This window comes from Hylobates moloch, unplaced genomic scaffold, assembly GCF_009828535.3.
Source record: "Hylobates moloch isolate HMO894 unplaced genomic scaffold, HMol_V3 SCAFFOLD_5, whole genome shotgun sequence".
Classification (NCBI taxonomy): domain Eukaryota; kingdom Metazoa; phylum Chordata; class Mammalia; order Primates; family Hylobatidae; genus Hylobates; species Hylobates moloch.
Window position 1 is genome coordinate 33,398,926 of NW_026652280.1, and position 13,366 is coordinate 33,412,291.

Here is a 13,366-nt window from a genome sequence, read left to right on the forward strand (position 1 = left end):
GCCACCGCGCCTGGCCAATTTATTTTTAAATTGTTTTTAGAGACAAGGTCTCTCTATATTACCCAGGCTGGAGTACCATGGCATGATCATAGCTCACTGTAACTTTGGACTCCTGGGTTCAAGCAATCCTCCCACCTCAGCCTCCTAAGAAGCTGGGACTAGGGGCACATACCACCATGGCCAGCTAATTTTTTTTTTTTGTAGAGACAGGGTCTCACTATGTTGTCCAGGCTGGTCTGGAGCTCCGGGCCTCAAGCGATCCTCCTGTTATGTGGGGGAGGGGGAGGTCCTTGCTCCCAGAGCTCCCAAGATGGCAGCAGGCTGCTTCCAAGATGGTGGCAAGCCTCGTGTTCTCTGACCTGGGGTTCTTGGCCTCGTGGATTCTAAGGAATGGAATCTTGGGCCATGCGGTGAGTGTTATAGCTCTATTAGAAGCCGTAGGTCATGGAAGAGAACCGTGGAACCCAATGACTAGCATTCAGCTTGATTAGGACAACCCGGGCACTTAGCCGTGCAGTAACAATGGCAAGCCTCTAGCCTGATCGGGAGTGGCAATGGGTGCCTCGCTGGATCAGGAGCACAGAGGACACCCTGCTGGATCCAAGGGATGGAAGTCAGCGGTGGGTCTGCAGCGGCGGCAAACAGCAGTGGTGGACGGCGAGCCAAAGCTCAGCTCCAGCCGTAACAAACACGGACCAGAAGAGAGTGCAGTTGCAAGATTTAATAGAGTGAAAACAGAGCTCCCATTCAAAGGGAGGGGACCCAAAGAGGGTAGCAGTTGCCAACTGGAATGCCTGGGTTTATATCCGGATCATTGTCCCTCCCACTGTGCTCTCAGGCAATAGATGATTGGCTATTTCTTTACCTCCTGTTTTTGCCTAATTAGCATTTTAGTGAGCTGTCTTTACTCTCTGATTGGTCGGGTGTGAGCTAAGTTGCAAGCCCCATGTCTAAAGGTGGAAGCGGTCACCTCCCCAGCTAGTCTTAGGGATTCTTAGCCTAGGAAATCCAGCTAGTCCTGTCTGTCACTCCTGACTTGGCCTCCCAAAGAGCTGGGATCATAGGCATGAGCCACTGTGGCTGGCCTGACTTTAAACAAATGTGTTATATTTGGAACTAGATATGTTATATTAAGCAAGACCAGTCCTAGGGCAAATCTCTTATGAGGATTCCTTTCCTTCCTTTTGTGTGACCCTCTCTACCTTTTATTTAGGTGGCAGTCAAAGTGGCCATTCCCCCAGACACCAGAAGGTGAATTGGTTTCATGCTCCGCCTCTCCCAGGGGTCTTGAATTATAAAGGAGTGCCTCTGAGGTGGAATCCATGGGAATTCATCTTTCCTGGTGACATTTCAGGTAAAGTAGTGGGTGGGGAAAATATTACCAGGTGGGGACCATTCCAACATTCTTTCTGTGCACACATGATTACATGGCCGTCTTCTCTAGGTGGGTATTAAGAGAGCCAAATGATGCGTGTTGTTCGATTTTATTCTAAAGGTATTCATTGGAAGCCTGCCCACTAACCACAAGGCACATTGTTAGGCTCTTGTCATATAATCCTCATGACAATGAGCAGGACAGGTAGGTTTTACAGAGGAGGAAACTTAGGCTCAGAGAAGACAATTCACCTAAGCAAGTCATATGGGCTAAAGCTCAGGGAGGGAGTCAGGATTCCTGGAAGAGAACATGGTCACCTCCCTCAAGATTACTGCTGTCTGTCTAAGAGCAGGGCTCAACCTAGAAACACATCACAATAGCAGAGGAGGTCGATGCAGAATAGGGACTTCGCATGGAGAAATTAATTCCCAAGAGCACCAAGGACTCCTTGGAAGAGGAAGCTTTTGACTAGGGCCTTGGAGAAAGAGCAAAACTTCCACGGATAGAGACAAAGAGAAAGGTATCCTGGGCAAAGTCTGGCATAAGGCAAGGCTGGCATCAGGAAAGTGCAGGGCACAGCCAGACTCCAAAACAGGTGTGTCTCTCATACAAATGATACATAAGGGTTATGTTTTGGGCCCTTATCCCACTCCCCTCCAATTTTGTTTTTGTCTTTTTGCTTATTCATGCCAAGAATGTACATTTGTATAGAGCTTAACTTGAGGATAAGTAGGATTTCATTAGCTCCTCTAAACAGCCCTGAAATGTAGTTAGGTTAGGTGGGTATTGCTACCATTTTGCAGAGATTATACAACTGACACCAAAAGATTTCAAATAAATGCCTATTGAATGAGTGAATGAATGAATGAATGAATGACTTGCCCAAGGCCACCAGCACTAAATGGGAGAATAGGGACTAAACCTCATTTTGCTCCTCCAAATCCCAAACTCTTTTCACTACTGTACATATCTGGGGGACTTAGCAGTGCCATTGTGTCTGTGTATTGGGGGTGGGGAATTAGACTCATTATTGTGTTTCATAATGTGCTGATCATTTGAAAAAACTCCGGGCAGGAGAACAATACAAGCATTCATTAAAGTACTTCAATAGACTGACAGCAGCAACAATAACCTAAAATTAAATGAAGCAGAGTATCTCATGTGAGTCTTCTCTTGAGGAGTCCGGTGCAAAGACACCAGGCCTTGGGGAAATAGAATGGGACTCCCTAGGAGAAAGACAAAGCAGAGATTTACAGAACCTGGTTGGAGGCCGGGGACAGCAGGCTAGGAGGGCCCCCACCAGCCAGGCAACAAACCCCCAGGACCACAGGTCTCTGGGCAGCTTTCAAAAGTTTCCACAATTTATGAGTAGCTGTAATTTACTGGTAACCACGAGTAAGCACCAGCCTACAAGCGACCTCAGAGATCACTATCGTATTTTAAAGAGTCCCAGCTGGGCGCCGTGGCTCACACCTGTAATCCCAGCACTTTGGGAGGCCGAGGCGGGCAGATCACGAGGTCAGGAGATCGAGACCATCCTGGCTAACACGGTGAAACCCTGTCTCTACTAAAAATACAAAAAATTAGCTGGGCGTGGTGGTGGGCACCTGTAATCCCAGCTACTCGGGAGGCTGAGGCAGGAGAATGGCATGAACCTGGGAGGCGGAGCTTGTAGTGAGCCGAGATCATGCCACTGCACTCCAGCCTGGGCGACAGAGCGAGACTCCATCTCAAAATAAATAAATAAATAAAGTTAAAAAAAATAAAGAGTTCCAACATAATGGCATCTTTGTACTAACTTCACTTTTTGGAGAAATGTGTCCTTAAAGTGCATAGTACAGCTGTTCTAGCTTTTTGATTCTGCTGGTGGTTTCTTTCATTAGTTCTTCTAGTCACCAGAAGGGCAGAAGGCCAGCTCTGCAGGGAGGCTTACCTAAATCCATCCCTGGGATATTAATTAGGGAGGCCTCACGGAGTGAAGCCAGGCCCACCATAAGTCCAGGATGCCTGTAAAGCTGGAGGATGAGCTGCAAATCTGGCCCCATCCCTTTAACCAAGAGAGCACACACCCATGCACTTTGGGTCAGACTGAGGGGTATATAAGGTACATACGGCCAGTCTCTGCCTGCAGACAGCTAAGACTGTCAGAGGTGTTTGAACCAGAGTGACTCCATCTTGAATAAGGGCAGAGTAAAATAAGGGTGAGAGCTACTGGCTGCATTCCCAGAAAGTTAGGCATTCTAAGTCACAGGATGAGATAGGAGGCCGCCACAAGATACGGGTCACAAAGATCTTACTGATAAAACAGCATGAGGTAAAGAAGCTGACCAAATCCCACCAAACCAAGATGGTAACAGAAGTGACCTCTGGTTGTCCTCACTGCTCATTATAAGCTAATTATAATACATTAGCATGCTAAGAGACACTCCCACCAGTGCCACGACAGTTTACAAATGCCATGGCAACATCAGGAAGTTACCCTATATGGTCTAAAAAGGGAGGAGCCCTCAGTTCCAGGAGAATTACCCATCCTTTTCCAGGAAAACTCATGAATAATCCATCCCTTGTTTAGCATGTAATCAAGAAATAACCATAAAATAGCCAACCAGCAGCCCTCGGGGCTGCTCTGCCTGTAGAGTAGCCATTGTTTGATTCCTTTCCTTTTTTTTTTTTTTTTTTTTTGAGACGGAGTCTCGCTCTGTCACCCAGGCTGGAGTGCAGTGGCGCGATTTCGGCTCACTGCACGCTCTGCCTTCCGGGTTCACACCATTCTCCTGCCTCAGCCTTCCAAGTAGCTGGGACTACAGGCGCCCGCTATCACGCCCAGCTAATTTTTTTGTATTTTTAGTAGAGACGGGGTTTCACCACGTTAGCTAGGATGGTCTTGATCTCCTCACTTCATGATCCGCCCAACTTGGCCTCCCAAAGTGCTGGGATTACAGGCATGAGCCACTGCGCCCGGCCTTTTTTTTTTTTTTTTTGAGATAAAGCTTCACTCTTATTGCTCAGGCTGGAGTACAATGGTGCAATCTTGGCTCGCTGCAACCTCTGCCTCCCGGGTTCAAGTGATTCTCCTGCCTCAGCCTCCTGAGTAGCTGGGACTAGAGGTGCCTACCACCACAGCTGGCTAATTTTTTGTATTTTTAGTAGAGACAGGTTTCACCATGTTGGCCAGGCTGGTCTCGAACTCCTAACCTCAGGTGATCCACCCACCTCAGCCTTCCACAGTGCTGAAATTACAGGTGTGAGCCACCACGCCCGGTCTGTTCCTTTACTTTCTTAATAAACGTGCTTTCACTTTACTTTATGGATTCACCTGGAGTTCTTTCTTGCACAAGATCCAAGAACCCTCTCTTTGGGTTTGTATTGAGACCCCTTTCCGGGAACAAGACCTGTTAGTGAAATGATCAGAGGCCAAGCAAGGTGGCTCACACCTGTAATCCTAGCACTTTGGGAGGCTGAGGTGGAAGGATTGCTTGAGCCCAGGAGTTCAAGACCAGTCTGGGCAACATAGAGAGACACTGTCATCTCTACAAAAAAAAAAAAAAAAATTAGCTGGGCATGAGGGTGTGTGCCTGTAGTCCCAGCTCTTCTAGAGGCTGAGGTGTGAGGATCACTTGGGCCTGGAAGGTCGGGGCTGCAGTAAGCCATGATCTCACCATTGCACTAAGCCTGGGTAACACAGTAAGACCTTGTTTCAAAACAAAGAAAAAAAGGCCGGGCGCGGTGGCTCACGCCTGTAATCCCAGCACTTTGGGAGGCCAAGGCGGGTGGATCACGAGGTCAGGAGATCAAGACCATCCTGGCTAACACAGTGAAACCCCGTCTCTACTAAAAATACAAAAAATTAGCCGGGCGAGATGGCGGGCGCCTGTAGTCCCAGCTACTCGGGAGGCTGAGGCAGGAGAATGGCGTGAACCCCGGGGGGCGGAGCCTGCAGTGAGCCGAGATCGCGCCACTGCACTCCAGCCTGGGTGACAGAGCGAGACTCCATCTCAAAAAAACAAAAAAAAAACAAAAAAAAAGAAAAAAGAAACAGAGCAGTTTCCTGAATAAGTTGCCTTCACTACAGGAAGCCTTACCTAAGGCAAAAATATGAACCCAAAGTTTGTCTTCGGTGTGTCCTTCCCTGCTATGCTCATGACCTCTTAAACCCAGCCAGTGCCTTCTCTCATCATTCAAGGCCCCAGGACCTCAGCCCTCTTTGCCCCTCCTCACTTCCAATAACCAAACCTTCCTGGCCTAGGACTCAATCTCTAAGGCTTCCATACTCCATGTCTTAACAACAATTAATTACAGAAACTAATTCTTACTAGAGTGGTAGCTGGCTAATATACTGCCCTTCCCAGGTGACAAAATACTTCTGTCCATCTAAAACAAACACTTCTCTAGAAGCAGTCAAAGAGTGACATACAGGGTAGGAATTTCAAAGAGTAAGGCAGCTCAGCTCGGGAGAGGGAGATCTTTTTGTTGAGTCACGTTTTTTGTTTTCTTTTGTTTTTGTTTAAGACGGTCTCACTCTGTTGCCCAGGCTGGAGTGCAGTGGCGATCACAGCTAACCGCAGTCTCGACTTCCCAAGCCAGGTTTTTTTTGTTTTTTCCTCACTACAACATCTGCCTCCCAGGCTCAAGGAATTCTCCTGTCTCAGCCTCCCTAGTAGCTGGGACTATAGACACACACCATCATGCCCGACTAACTTTTGTAATTTTAGTAAAGACGGGGTTTCACCATATTGGTCAGGCTGGTCTCAAACTCCTGACCTCAGATGACCCACCCGCCTTGGCCTCCCAAAGTGCTGGGATTACAGGTGTCAGCCACCGCACCTAGCCCCCAAGCCAGGTTTTATAGAATCCTCAAATTATAACATTCTGGTGGCCTAAGAAAGCCAGTCTAACACACACACACACTTGTGGATTCTTATTGATTCATGAATCCAACTATTTTCTAGTCCTGGTGTACCAGGAACCAGGAAAATACAAAGCTCTAGAATTTATTTTTTATTATTATTATTTTTTAATTAAAAAAAATTTTTTGAGTCTTACTCTGTCACCTAGGCTGGAATGCAGTGGTGCAATCTCAACTCACTGCAATTTCCGCCTCCTAGGTACGAGTGAGTCTCCTGCCTCAGCCTCCTGAAGAGCTGGGACTATAGACCTGCACCACCATGCCCGGCTGATTTAACTCTAGAATTTATAATACAAAAAGACAAGAATAACTCAAAGGAAAAGAACAATAAGAAGACAACTGAGCCAGGTGCAGTGGTCCACGCCTATTAGCTACTCTGGAGGCTGAGGCAGGAGGATCACTTGAGGCCAGGAGTTCGAGGCTGCAGTGAGCTATGATTGCTCCACTGCACTCTAGTTCTGGATGACAGAGCAAGACATCTTCTCTAAAACATAAACATAAAAAAATTAAATTTTAAAAAAGAGGACCATTGAGAGCTAACGCTAAATCTGTGCTACTGATATTATTAGAGCTATATTAATTCACAAAGGGAAAAGATCATTGTAGAAATGAGCCCAGAATGGACTCATAGTGTGGAAAGAGTCCCACACTATTGTGGGATAAGACTGGGTCTAAAGTGTAGATGGAATACAAGTATGGAATGTTCCAGGCCTTTCCGAAGGGTACTGAAAAGTTTCCCCTGGAACGCTTTTCTTACTTTTCCAAATATTTCCACTTAATTTCAGAAGCTTCTAGAATCCATCTCCTCAAATCCATCCAACCTTGGGGTCTATATTGATGGCGGGGAGCAACCATAACCCTAACTTGGGGGGCCACTGCCACAAGAACTGTAGGAAACTTTTTTCCATTCTAGCAGGTCATGACCCTTTTATAATCCTGTTCCTTCAGCCTGCCTTTGGGAGAGGTGTGTTCTCAGCTAGAAACTCTAAATTGGTATTGTTGAACTGGAAGAGTCAGGAACGCTCAGGAGACAGCTTATCATCATGGGAGGCCCAAAAGAGATTGCCCCGGGCTACAAGGGGGTGGGAATGTACAGTCACTGCCAAGGCCACTCATCCCTGCCAGTGGTCCTGCCAGAATCTTGTAGCAGCAAGAACTCTGTACAACTCAGGGCTCACCCTAGCCAGTTCTAGGAGCTCGGTAGAGGCCCCGGCTGCTAAAGGGCTGCCTCTGCCCTGCTCACATCTCTCCCTGAAACAAGGACTGTTTATGGTCGCTTTGTCTTCTCCTCAGTTGTCCTCCTGAGACTGCCCCCAGAGGGCTGACAAGAATTGTATGCTGGGTTCTGGACAGAAATATAGTTGTAATTAAACACTAATCAGGCTGCACTCTGCCCACTTTCTTGTTGCTAAAAGTCACTAGTTCCTGACCATTTGCATTGCCTTTTTGCCTACAGGTAGGATCTCTGACATTAGGGTCATAAGACTAATAATTGATTTGCATCCCCATGGTTCCTGGCTGGAGTGCAGTGGCACCACCTGATCTCAGCTCACTGCAACTTCCACCTCCTGGGTTCAAGCGATTCTCCTGCCTCAGCCTCCTGAGTAGCTGGTGTTACAGGCAAGCACCACCACACCCAGCTAATTTTTTGTATTTTTAGTAGAAACAGGTTTTTATCATGATGGCCAAGCTGGTTTCAAACTCCTGACCTCAAGTGATCCACCCGCCTCGGCCTCCCAAAGTGCTGGGATTACAGGCATGAGCCACTGCACCCGATCTAAAAGGTTTTTCAGACCCCCCCCAATTCCAGCACCCAGTCTGAAGATCCCCACAGAGGAACGGGATCCACGTGAGAATACAGCTTATTCCTCTCCCTGTCCCAGGACGTCAGCCTGCACTCTTCCACCAATCAACGATCTCCGCACTTCTGCCCACTCCAAAACCCTTAAGAACCCTAACCCCAAATTCCTTGGGGAGATGGAGATGAGGTTTTCTCCCATCTCATTATTCAGTGACCCTACAGTTAAACCTCTTTCTCTGCTTCAACCCAGTGTCTCTGCGTATTGACTTGCTGTTTGCATCGGGCAAGCAGATGATGATGGCTCCACTGCCCTCGTTTTTCCCTCTAATGTCCATTTTGTGCTGCAGCTTCTTCCTCACCCTTCTCTTTTGTAAGGTGCCCCAGCTCACACCTTGGTCCACGTTTACCCTCCAGTCATTGTTGCAGTTGCCTGTAGGTGTCACCTGCCCCAGGGTTTCCCTCCTGGGACACTCTGGATTGCATATGGACAAACCTAGAAGAGAGAAGGAGTTAACATCCTATGGGGCAACCTTGACCCGAGGGGGCCAGAACTGGTAGATAAACATCCTCTATTATTTCCCTCAGACAAACAATTTTGAAGCTCGTTCTTTGGTTCTCTTTAGGGGCAAACAGGTGGACCATGCCCAGGCGGCCTCCCTGGAGATGAGCTTGATAAGGCAGCACACATTGGAATGGCTCTCCCTCCTTCCTTGGGTCACTCTCCAGTTCCTCACTCCTGTTCTGGGGTAATTCCCAAAATAAATGACCTGTGTGCAAGCTCTTGTCTGAGACTCTGCTTCTGTGGGAAACCCCAGCTGACAGCTCTCCTTTCTCCCCAGGCCCCACTCTATTTTTCCTGCTCTGTGCTGCTGTTTTTCTCAAGTTCTGTTCTCCTCAGTCAGCCTTGGAGACACTGTGCTCCCAGGCAGGCTGCACATGACGTGGTGGGAGAGTACACCTCCACTTGGCTCACTGGAAACCAAGGGAACCGAGGTCAAGGAGGGCAGCAAGGACAAGAGAGGGGCTATAGAGGGGAGGGGGATGCTTCCAGTCCTAAGAACTCTTCTTTGGAATAGAGGGGACTGGTCTAGCCTGAGAGAGAGTACGGCCTGATGTTCCTCCTACATACCCTGCGCTCCTTGGAGGTAGGCCTGGTGCTGGTTGGTGGCATGATCTGCAGGTCTCGGAGGATCCTTCCTGTCCTGCTCAGCTCACCTGGGCTTTCTCTGTGTGGGGCTTCTTCTCCAGCCTCCAAGTGTACAACTTGACCTTGAGCAGCCCTCTTTCTCCATCCTCACTGAAGACACAGTAGAAGGACTTTATTTACATTTAGTCTGTGGCAGGAAGGACCAATCCACTGAAGGGGTTCCCCCTCTTTGTCAGGCTTGGCTCAGGCTGTTGTAAGAACCTGTCACCATCTAGTCTCAGGAATGGTAAAACACTCCCCAGGCCAGGTGTGGTGGCTCATGCCTGTAATCCTAGCACTTTGGGAGGCCAAGGCCAGCCAGATTACTTGAGGTCGGGAGTCCGAGACCAGCCTGGCCGATATGGTGAAACGCTATTTCTACTAAAAATACAAAAAACAAAATTAGCAGGAAATCGCTTGAACCCAGGAAACAGAGTTGCAGTGAGCCAAGATCACACCACTGCACTGCAGCCTGGGCAACAGAGCAAGACTCTGTCTCAAAACAAAACAAAACACACTCCCCAAACAGTCACATTCAAAGCAACAGGTAAGGGAACGATAGAGTAAATTCTGTACTGATTCAAGCCTTGACAAAATTTCTAGGGTGGAAGAGTGAGAAGGAGAGCAACATTTCATGAATAAACAAGGTCAGAATTTATTTACAGTGAATAATACTCTAGCCCTCCAACTCAAGTATGCAAGAAACATCACTGTCTTAATTTCCTAGAAATCAATTTGATTTCTACTTTAAGGCCCCCACCTGGCAGGAGAATTCATACCAGTCATTGCTGAGGTTTCATTTGCCTTCCCCACCCAGGAAACCCCAGACACGATAGTTCTAAGAAGACATAGATGTGGACAGAGGAAGTCCTTCCAGGTACAGCACTCAACCTAGTCTGCTCTATTGGGTAAGACAGGCTTGAGGTTACCTCCCATTAGGACTAGTGATAGCATAATAGAATAGAGTCCTAGGAACTGAGACAAGGAAGCTGCAAACTCAGCCTGAGCTACTTGAGAAGGATTGACTCACCGAGGAGGAGAACTCTGAGCCATGACTCTAAGAATGACAAGAATTTTGCCTCATAGAGAAGAGGAAAAGCATTCTGGAAAGATGTCACAGTGGAATGAAAGGACCAGGTCATTCTGGGAATGAGTGCCCGGGGGCTGATACTCATTTGGATGTGGGGAAGGCAAGGGTAAGGGAGGAGTTTAGAAAAAAGGAAAAAATCTCATTTGAGACAAGCCTGGCCAACATGGTGAAACCCTGTCTCCACTAAAAATACAAAAGTTAGCCGGGTGTGGTGGCACACTCCTGTAATCCCAGCACTTTGGGAGGCCAAGGCAGGTGGATCACTTGAGGTCAGGAGTTCGAGACCAACATGGCCAACACTGCAAAACCCCATCCATACTAAAAATACAAAAATTACCTGGACATGGTGGTGGGCACCTGTAATCCCAGATACTCGGGAGGCTGAAGTGGGAGAATCGCTTGAACCTGGGAGATGGAGGCTGCAGTGAGCCCAGATCATATAGCTGCATGCCGTTGTGGATGACGGAGTGAGACCCTGTCTCAAAAAAAGAAAAAAAGAACAAAATCCCCAAGGAAGACTTATAACGTGGACTGTGATGGTTTTGTTTTTCTCTTGCTAGGGTTGGGGCCTGTGTAATAAATAACCCTTTCTCTTTCTCTCCTCAAGTTTGGAACCAACTAAAAAATAAGATGCAGGAAACAGGTGAACACTTAAATGTCAACTTTATGGCAGATCAAAGCTGGATTGGGGGACACAGTGCAAATGAGCAGCCCCCATGGACTTCCTATCCCATTCCTGTCCCAGCAAATGTAGACAGACTATTCAACCAGTCACAGGAGCGCTGGATAAGCTCAGCCCTGTCTGAACAGCCCAGAATCTACCTTCAGGCAAGTCCTAAAGAGAGTACCTGGTAAGGCTTCCCACCTCAACTTCTCCCTGGAAACCTTCACACCAGAAGGTGAATTGGTTTCATGCTCTACCTCCCACCATGGTCTTGAAATATAAAGGAGTGCAGCTGACATGAGATCCATGGGGATTAATATTTCCTGGTGACATTTCAGGCAAAATATTGGGTGGAGAAAATATTACCGGACAGGAACCATTCTTCTTGCTGGGAGAGTCAGGCCAGAGAGACTCCAGGAATATGGCTCCAATGGAGACCCCTCCACAGGGAAGCAAGAAGTAGGGGATGGAGTTTCCATTTCACAACCCACATCTACCCTGTGGGCACTTGCATTGTTATTGCTTTCTGAAATAAAGAACTACCTCACATCTGCGTAGAAATCAAACTTTTCAGAGTACTTTCACATCCATAAAACAAGAGCATAGATACAAAGTAGAAGAGTTTTCTAAAATCATCTAAGCCTCTTTATCCCTTTACAGATGATAAAATTCAGGCTGAGAGCATTAAGAGACCAGGCAAGGTGGATCACCTGAGGTCAGGAACTCGAGACCAGCCCAGCCAACATGGTGATGGATGCCTATGGTCCCAGCTACTCAGGAGGCTGAGGCAGGAGAATCGCTTGAAACTGGGAGGCAGAGGTTGCAGTGAGCTGAGATCATGCCACTGCACTCCAGCCTGGGCAATAAGAGTGAAACTCAGTCTCAAATAGACAGAGACCAGCCAAGGGCTACACAATTAGTGGTCACCTGTCTCCCAGCATGACCAAAAGTCTCAAGTTCCTTTGGCTTTAGATCCCCAACACAAAACCTTCCTCCATCTTTGAATTCTCTTCCCTGCAGGAGCTATCCTGAAAATCAACACAACTGTTGGAAAAGAGGGAATGGAAGGAAAAAAGCTCCTGGGAGCGGCTAACTGCTCTGGGTGGACTCAAGAAGCTTAGCCTATAAAATGTATTTGTTTATATTTGCATGGCCGGTATTCAGCAGAGGGGCTGATAGAGTGCTACGTAAGGTCTCCATTCTGACGAATCGAATGAATGCTTGCATGAATAAATGAACGGCTGAAGAGCCAGAAAACTGGAGATAGGAAACATTTTTTCGGAAATGGGTGAAGAAGGACTCTTTAAACAGCAGAGCAGTAAACTTGGCATTGCTCAGAGGCCTCTGCTGGGCTTGTGCTCCAGCTGGCGCCTCTCCCCATTCTCCAGGCATCTTTAAAGGTCATCTTGGGTTTTTTCCTCTCCTTCATCCCTGTATCGAATTTGTTTCCAAGTTCTCTCATATCTCCTTCTTTTCCATCTCTGTTGTCACATCCTGGCCTAGGTGCTTATCACTTTCTGCTGGCCTGGACTCATGTGTTGGGGCAGGGCTGAGCACAGAGGCCTGGGAGGCAGTTAGGAGGCTATCTGCCTGCATCAGGCTGCAGCTGACACCTGCTTTTGTCTCCCCTCCCCCTCCACTGCCTGTGGCTTCCTCCTTATCAGCTACCCTCATGTGCACCTTCAGCCTCCTCCCAGCCAGCTCCCAGCTCTCACCAGACCAGGCACTCCCTACACTTTCAGGCTCCCTCCACCCCCTCACCCGTGCCCTCCCCTCCCCTCCCCCAGCCCCTTCCTCAGGTTTCAATTAACTAGCTGCCCATAGATTGCAGCAAATTTATTCTCCCTGAAATAGAAGTGACCCATAACAAGGCTTAATGAGATCATCCCCCAAGGAATTTAATAAGGGACAATCCCTTTAGCCAGTCAGATGAGCGTGTCAGCTGTGTGTGAGGGAGTATTGGGGGAGGGAAGGCAGACAGTGGGTGCCCCACCTCTGGGGTGTGTTGGTGGTCCAGGCCCCTGGGACAGGTGGCAGTGGCTGTGGGAAGCAGAGAGACCTGGCAGACCGGCTGGGTGGGACAGCACAGAAGCACAAGCTCACCTATTTCAGAAATGTGCCAAGAGCTAGCAGGAAACCTGATGCTCTCCCTGACTCAGCTTCCCAGGAGCTCCCTAGGGCAGTCTTAGAGGTCACAAGCCCAAGAGTTTTAGGTGTCATGAGAGGAAGATTGCAGAGTGGACCCTCTGCCCCGCTACTAAATTAACAGAGGTGGGGATGGATGCCCAGCATGGTCGCGCTTCCCTTACAGAGCAGGGGAAAGAGGACATTTGTTTTTCCTGCT